This window comes from Grammomys surdaster, unplaced genomic scaffold (assembly GCF_004785775.1).
Source record: "Grammomys surdaster isolate TR1022 unplaced genomic scaffold, NIH_TR_1.0 126555, whole genome shotgun sequence".
NCBI lineage: Eukaryota > Metazoa > Chordata > Mammalia > Rodentia > Muridae > Grammomys > Grammomys surdaster.
In genome coordinates, this window is record NW_021621347.1 from 367 (window position 1) to 9,045 (window position 8,679).

General features: G+C 42.9%; 1 pseudogene; it reads left to right on the plus strand.

The window, feature by feature from the left end:
* Positions 1 to 3,162: 3,162 nt before the first annotated feature.
* LOC114615098 lies at positions 3,163 to 3,558 on the plus strand (annotated as a pseudogene).
* Positions 3,559 to 8,679: the final 5,121 nt, after the last annotated feature.

Here is an 8,679-nt window from a genome sequence, read left to right on the forward strand (position 1 = left end):
CAAGAGCAGTGTGTACCCCCAACTACTAAACCATCTCTTTTGATTGCTTGCTTGCTTGCTTGCTTGCTTGTTTATTCAGTATCTCATATATTGCAGGCTGCTCTTGATCTTACCATGTAGCTAAGGGTGACAATGTGTTTCTAACCATACTAAGTGCTGATCTTTCCTATGTGAGACACCATGCCTAGTTCACTGAATGCAGGAACTGGAATTCATTGTTTCTCAAATGCTATGTAAGTACTGTCCTGATTGAACTATATCCCAGTCAGAAAACCTATTTTTCAAATCATGCAAAGTGGACTGGGCTGAAGTCTCAATGGGTAAAATGTGTACTGTGCTTGCACGAGGAGCTATGTTTGGATACCTAGCACCATTGTAAAAGCCAGAAACTGGCAACAAATACATGTAACCCCCGTGCTGGGGTGAAGGCCCCTGAATACAGATGTATTCCGGGGGCTTTCTGACTATCTAGCCTAACTTAATTGGCAAGCTCCAGGTTTAGTGAGAGACCAAGTATTGAAAAAAATAGCATGGAAGGGGTGGAGAAATGGTTCCATGGTTAAGAGCATATACTGCTGTTGTTCAGTTGTTCACTGTTGTTCAGTTTCCAGCACCCACATCAGGCAGCTCACAACTGCCTGTAACTCCAGCTTCAGGGAATCTGACACCTCTGGTTTCTGCCAGCACACACACACACACACATACACACACACACACACACACACACACACACACACATTGTATAAGTGCAATACCATCCCTAGACACATATACCCAGCACATACACATACACACACACACTTAAAATTAGTACAAATTCAACTTCTTTATTAAAAAATTGTAAAGCGGAGAATGATCAAGGAAGAACTAACTTCTAGCCTCCATAGGACTGCTCATACATATATCATGCGTGCAACACATACACGGGATGAGGAGGCAGTCCCAAAACTTCATAAACAAACTGTACTCATACACACCTATAATCTCAGGACTCAGGAAATAAAAGCAGGAGGATCCGTTGGAAGTTCAAACTTATCTTCAGTTATTGGGAGAGTTCAAGGCAGCCTGGGTACATAAGATCTATCTTTAAAAAAAAAGAAAAAAGAAAAAAACTCAGGGACTTAAGAGATGATTCTACTGTGTAGAGGACCTGAGTTCAATTCCCAGCACCTGCAGGATGACTCAGCTTTCTGTAACTCGGGTCCAGGAGATTCTTCTGGCCTCTGAGGACACCCATGCAGTGCACAGACATACATCCAGACAAAACACCCAACACAGAAATATCACTGTTTTTAAAGTGTTTTAAAGTGTTTTAAAAGTGTTTAAAGTGTTTTAAAATTTATTTACAGGCCTCATCGGCCTGTAAATAAATTTTACCTCCACATTTTGACTTCTTAAAAAAAAACTGTAAGCAATATATCTTAAATAAATATTGACTGTCCTACCTAACTTTTCCTGAATATGAATAGTGTGGTTTTGTTTTCAGTGTGGAAATATGCACAAATAAATACTTGATTTCTTAAGGGAGGTTTGTATTCCTCGAATGAACCAAATTCAGTTGGAATTTTTTTCCTAGGGCATCTTGTAAGATTCAGGTTGCTTCCAGTCTCTGTGATGTTTTTGCTTCTGTGTCATGAGTGTACAATTGCCTTGGGGCTTGTCTCTTTCAAACTGCCCTCACCAGCTTTCAGTACCCTGGTAATTCCCATCTAAGAGCTTGAGCTGGGGACTGGCCCTCCTTTCTAAGTTTCTCCAGCAGTTTGTATAGAGTGAACATATGTATTCCTGGGTCATATGTCAGAATTAAGTGGGGAAATATTTGATAGAGAATCCTAAGGGTGTGTGTATTCATGCGTGTGTGTGCACGGGTGTATCAGAGACCAGAAATGTTGAATCGAACTCCCTAGAGCTGGAGTTACTGGCAATTGTGAGCCACCAGATGTGAATGGCAGAAACTGAATTCTGATCCTCTGTGAGAGCAATAAATGCTCTTAACTACTGAGTCCGCTTTCCAGCCCTTGGGTTTTGTTTTAATTTTATCTCATTCCATTTTTTGTTTGTTTTAGATTTAAGGATCTTACCTCAAACTTCTGGGCTCCATGATGCTCTTCTTTTCAAGTTACTGACTACAGTTAAATTCTATTACACTCAGCTTTGTGTGTGTCCACATTTAATCATTCTACTGAGTTATTTGTGTACCCAAAGACATTATGATACATCATTTCTAAATGTGGCAGCACCTATCTCCCGAGAAAAAGAATGTTTTCCTACAAATCTTTAATGCACTTACTTACCACACTGACTACTTAACATTGAGACCATCCAGTTACCTCCTTTCTGGTCACATGAAACCTTTTCTCATCATCTCAGTAATAGCTCTCATTTCCAATGCAAGGCCGTACATTTGCAATACATCTGACTGCCATGCCTCTTCAGTAACTTTTAAACTAGAATGCTGCTCATAACAATTTTACCTTGCAGCACAGGAACTTTTGTGCAGATCGATTGGGACTGTTTTGCGGGAAGCCCCTCCTAGTATGTTAGTGTAACTGCCCTGTCATGAGCAGATTGGGTATTCTCCATGGGTAGCATGCTCTCCTTCCGCCTGCCTGACACCAGAATTATGCCTTGTCTCTGATGCTGGTAACTTTTACTATTTGTTGAGAGTGCATGTCCAGCTCACTTCATTGTAAAGGAATTGTTTTCCCTCTATATTTAAAAACGCATCAACTGTATTTTGTGTAGATACTGTGTGAACACCCACTTCCCTCATGGTGTCCTGTTGATTTTAATATCTGCATGCTTTGTGGTAATTTTTTGTGGTCTTTCATTTCCTGCTTTTGGCTGTGGCTTTCTTTTCCTTTTAAAATTGTGTGTGTGTGTGTGTGTGTGTGTGTGTGTGTCTGTGTGTCTGTGTGTGTGTCTGTGTGTGTATGTTCTGTCCTGTTGTTTTAATGCTAAGTCTAACACAGGCTAAGCTGGCCTCAAATTTGCTATGTAGCCCAAAATAACTTTGAATTTTTTATGCCCTGACTTCACTTCCTAGGTTCTGAGATTATAGGTGTGCTTTAACATGCTCACCCAACTTCGCCTCTGCTAGTTGAAACTTGGATGTAGGTAATTTTGCTCGGAGCTGGTTTTTGAGGCTTCTGCCCAACTGCCATGGAGGAGCCATCAGAGAAAGTCGACCCAGTTGAGGACCCAGAAACCTCTCAGACGAAAGATGAAGAGGACTCATCCTATCATTCAGAAGTCCTAGAACCAGAAACACTGGTAAAGGTCATGAAAAAGCTAACCTTGAAGCCCAGTGCCAAGGGGCCAGCAGGTCATCACCGCAGGCTCCGTCGCCTTTTCCCAAGAGAAGGGTCTGCACATTGTTGTCAGTGCTGCAGGATCCTATAGCAAGGATGAAGAGAATGGCTCGGATTGAGCAGAGACAAAAAAAGGCTTGAGGGCAATGAGTATAAAGGGAAGAATGAGTCATTCAGACGTCTCTGCACTTTCTGCCATTATCAAGGATGGGATCCTTCTGAGAATGCTAAAATCAGGAAGAACTAGGACAGTTTAAGTTGTACACTGTCCTTCCTGTTAAGGCCACACAGCAGATTCGAAAGCTGTTTCTTGTTTGTTTTTTAAGATTAAACATTTCCTGGTGCTGGAGAGAAAAAAAAAACATGCTCACCCAATTGGCCTGTTTTTATTTTTTAATGTATCTCATCAAGCCTTTTACCAGTTTCATTCTTTGTCCAAGCAACTGATTTTTCCTCTCTTACTTTTTGTTTGTTTTACTCTGTTCTCCAGAACCCATAGTGATCCTTCTGCCTCAGCCTCATCAGTACTGGGGTTACAAACAGGAGGCACCATTCCAGGTTAACAACAGCCAACAAGTGTTTGCATTCCTGTAAGGTTAATGGGGTCCCTCGTCCACTCAGCCACAGGGCTCAGGCTGCTTGAGGAGGCAGGACACAGGAGTTTTGACTGCACTTACCCCACGCCAGTGCAGAAGCCTTAGAGCAGCCCCAGGAACACCTCTCTGGGGGGTGGGGAAGCACAGTCTGAGGTCCCAGGACACCTGAAGCTGGCTTGGGGGGTCTCTGGGCCTCCAGGGAGGCCTGGGCCATCTGTTTCTCAGGCTCTTGGGCATCCAGGCACTGTTGGGAAGAGCTGAGAATGGAGTGGGGGCCAGCTGGATCTAGTTTGGGCCCGAGGAGGAAAAGAGGGAGCTCTGGCTGATCCCAAGGTGGGAGAGTCCTTGGTCTTGTCTGTGGTGGGCTACAGGCTTGGCTTGGTGGCCATGGCTGGGAGCACAGAGAGGCCTGGTACAGGAGATTAGAGGACAGCTTGTAGGCAAAAGGCCTTCTCCATAGCTCCCCACGGCAGGTCCTGATAAAAAGAGACAGTCCATGGTTTTAAAGAATTTATTGTCATGGCAGAAAGTGGATGGGTAAAACTATACAGTACCCCGTTTTCTCAGGGTGGGCCTGAGATTAAATACCTTTTGCAAGGAGGAGTGTCTGGGAAGGAAAGCTTAATTGGCTAAGCCCTTCTGACCTTTAAGTACTTCATTAAAATGGAGATCTGTCTTGAGGCTATGTGACCACAGGTCATGTCCTCTACCCCGGATGGGCTTGGGGCTTTGCCCTTAGGTGAGGGATGGCCACAAATTTTTGGAGGACTGCAGCCTTGTGTCAGGAGCCTTGTGTCCGGGAGTGTGGCAAAATGCCTGCTGTCCCTCAGGATCACTGAGGTTTCCAACCTTAGCTCAACCAGGAACCAGAACCTTTCACGGTCCTACACATTCCTTTAGGGTTTGAACTTGTCTCCACGCTCAGCAATAGTACTTTCCTCACGTCATCCTTCCCTACAGGAGCTTATGCTTTGGTTCTCTCTTCTTTTCTTTCTTTTCTGTGTTTGTGGTATTGGGGATCAAACTCAGGGCTCCTCACATGGAGCTGGTACATTCTACCACTGAGCTTGTTCTTGACCTTGCTTTTCTTTTTTCTAACTTCTCATTAAATTTAAATTAATGGGGAAACAAAGGACTACTAAGAGGGCTACTTGGGTGCTAACAGCCATCATCTCCAACGAGCAAGCGTTTAGGCTGCACTTGAGGCAAATCTCCATTCCTGTAGGATTGTGTTAGTATGTTATAGTGTGTCCATTCAGTGAAATGCCTGATCAGTGATGGAGACAGATAGAGTATTCTCCCATAGAACAACAGGAATCAATCTAAAAGACCATTGGGAAGAGCCATTTTCATAGCACAGTGGTTATCATGTTCGCCTCATGAGAATGACAGTGAGGGGCCAATGAGGTGGCTCAAAAAACCTGGTAACCTGAATTCAATCCCTGGAATGCACATAATGGAAACAGAAAACTGACTCCTGAAAGTTGTCCTCTGGCCTCTACATGTGTGCTATGGCACACATACACACACACACACACACACAAAAGAAGAAATAGTAATGAGAGAAGTAGTACTAAGGTAAATAGCACCCCTATAAAAATTTTACGTGTATTTCATAATCCAAAGTATCACTAAAATGACCTTCTTCATAGAAGATCTCATTGAGATTAGAAGTGCTGTGTCATTTGTAGATATACCTTAATTCTCTTCTTCCATGTTTGCTCTGTATGTGTGTGAGAGAAAGGAGACAGATGATGTCACTCCACTTTACAGCTCCTGCTAGCCTTAAACTGACTGTGTAACTGTGACTGGCCTTGAGCTCCACCTCCCAAGTGCTGGTACTATAAGCATGTGCCAACAGGACTGGCTCTGTTTTCAGATACTTAAAAATGTGTAGAGGAAAAGGAGAATGATACCTACATACTGCAATATCAACTTCAATTTTCAATAAATATTTCCCCTTTAACTGGTACATTTTTGTTCAGAATGTAATTATGATTTTGTGCTGAAAACCTACAAAAAAAAAGTTGCACTTAAAAACAGTAACTTTAAAAGAAATTGCATTCTTCCATATACTTACTCTCAGAGGTGGAGGTGTTGTGGGATTCACCAGAGAAAACTTCTTGAACAAGGGTTTAAGCTAATAGAAAGTCTTTATTAGCTGTCTAGCAACTATGCTGGGTGTTTCGGATCCCAATACAGCCCTGAGACTTTCTCAGAGTGAGCATTTAAGCACAAAAAAACGTATTCTGGCCAAGCATTGATAGTTCACACTTCCCAGCATTCAGAAGGTAGAGGCAGGCAAGTCTCTGAGTTAGAGGCCATCCTGGTTTATAGAGTGAGTTACAGGATAGCCGGAACTACATAGAGAAACCCTGTCTCAAAAAAACAAAAATAAAGCAAAATGAAAATATCCTGGATTGACATACTTCAATTAACAAAACATCTAACTATAGAAGCAGAAACTATAGAGGCAAAAGGGAAAGTTAGTATAATTAGAAACTTCTGACTGGGAATGATTCACTCTATTTCCAGGGTCCCATCTTGTGACATAGAGTCTGATTCCACAGGGTTTCCCTGTTTCCCATAGGTCAGAATTTTTTAAAGGAGTTTCCAGATTTTTAACTTTGTGGCTATTGGGTTACATTTTCCTATTGTGTTTCATGGGAGGGGCTTTCTTTCTATATATACATCTGTGTGTTTTTAGGAAGCACCTGTTTTATAACCTCAATTTTTGCTATGGAAACTATCCTACTCCTGGCAATTATGCATAGAATGCCTGGCAGGGTGTGCATAGAATTGTAAAGTCTTTATTTCTACCTCAAAAGATAAACCTGGACATCTTTCCTTTTTTTAACCAGACACTTAAAGTGAACATCAGTGAGTGAAGGTCGAGATGAATATGGGTGACTGGTCTGTAGTCCCTCTACCTAATACCTTCCGTGCATCTGTATTCCTCAGTTTTCAGGCCAGACCTGAGGGAGAAATGGAGGTCGGACCATGACCAACTATACCCATACACATAGTGCAAAACATTCATACCCGTAGCACAAAACACAAGATTCAGGAGAAGGTAGAGGGCCAGGGAGTGGAAGGGCCCAAAGCACAATGAAATCTTAATTTCCATGAGTTCATAGTCCAGAAATAGTCTATTTGGCAGCAGTATCTGTGGCTTCTGCTTTCCTGACCTGGGTGTGGTGGATCCATGGTGTGATCCCAGCTACCTTAACCGATATACAAGCAGAGAGAATCATCTTGTACATTCCTTTCCAGGTTAGTTCCAGTGCCCCTTTGGCTGCCCACTTGGCCTAGATGGTATCACTGGTAGTGGACTTGTAAGGACCCACGAAGAGGACCCCCAACTCAAGTCCCGATCAGCGTGCACCCAAGGAGACACGAGAGACTGACTTGATGCAAATGGCAAAAGGCAGTTTACTAACGAGGGCCCTCGGATCGAAACTCATCCCACGCAGGGGAGAGAATCGACGAAGACCGCAGGAAGTTTAGAACTTTTATAGGGGGAGGCACAAGGGGGAAGGGGAAAGCGGGAAATTCTGGCGCGGTCACATATAATTGGATATTTCAAACATCAGCACTTTGCGTAAGCAATCATTTTGACAGGCTGGATGGCCCACTATTTTTGACCATGAAACCTCAGACCTTCTAGGATAAACACCAGGTGGCCCATTACTCACTTGGGCACGTTTAGACTGGTCAAGATATGTCTTTGGTTGTTTCTACATTTCTGGTCACCTTGTCCCTAGAGGGGCTTGATATTTTTATTATGGCTATTCTCGGCAAGCTCAGCAAGCCGTCCGGCGGTCCTTGCCAAGTTGTTTTTAATTTTTACTCTCACAGACTCAGAGGTTGACAACTGAATCTCTCTGATAATCCAATGGATACCCAGTAAGGAAAACTGGAGAGCCTAAAGTGATTTGAGAAAGGAATGGATAAACAGTTCTGCCAACTGCTAGTCTCAGACTGGGAAGCAGTGAAGAAGATCTTCCAATAATAATCTCGTAGAATGGTAAATCCTTCCCTATGTGGAGTGCAGTGGGTCAAAGAAAAGGAAGGAGGCCTAGCCATCCTTTGCTGGACTCTAATGAGAGTTTTTTTTTTTTTTAGTTTCTTTTAATGCTCTGTTTATTCTTTTTACCTGACCAGAACTCTGAGGTCTATATACATAATAATCTTCTCAATCTGCATCTAATAGATTAATATCTTAACTATTATTAAGAAGTTTTGGTTATGAAAGTTTGGCCCATTGCTAGGGGGAGGTCAAATCAGGGGAGCAGAGAAACCTTTTAGCTGCTATTTGAGCAGTTTTAGTCTGGGTAGGAAATGCTTCTACCCAGGAAAAGGTATATTTAAAAACTAGCAAGTGCTTTTATCCTCCCCAACCAGGCCATATCTTGGTGAAGCCAGTTTTTACAGAGTTCACTGGAGTGTTGGTCTCTCATTCTGACCCCTTTTTTGGTAAGGATTCTCTGTTTTTGACTCACTGAGCACAAACTTGGAATCTGGCCATAACGTCCTACTCTGTTCAGTCTGCCAGGTATACTGTAATGGCTACTCCTGGTTGTCAACTTGACTATATCTGGAGTGAACTACAATCCAGAATTGGAAGGCTCACCTGTGATCCAGCTCTTGAGGCTGGAAGACACAAGTTTCTGACCTGGATTTTGACGTGGAGATCTTGAGACATAGTGGCCATGAAAAGCTTAGACCCAGGCAAGGTACTACATGCCTTTAATCCCAGGAGATAAAACAAG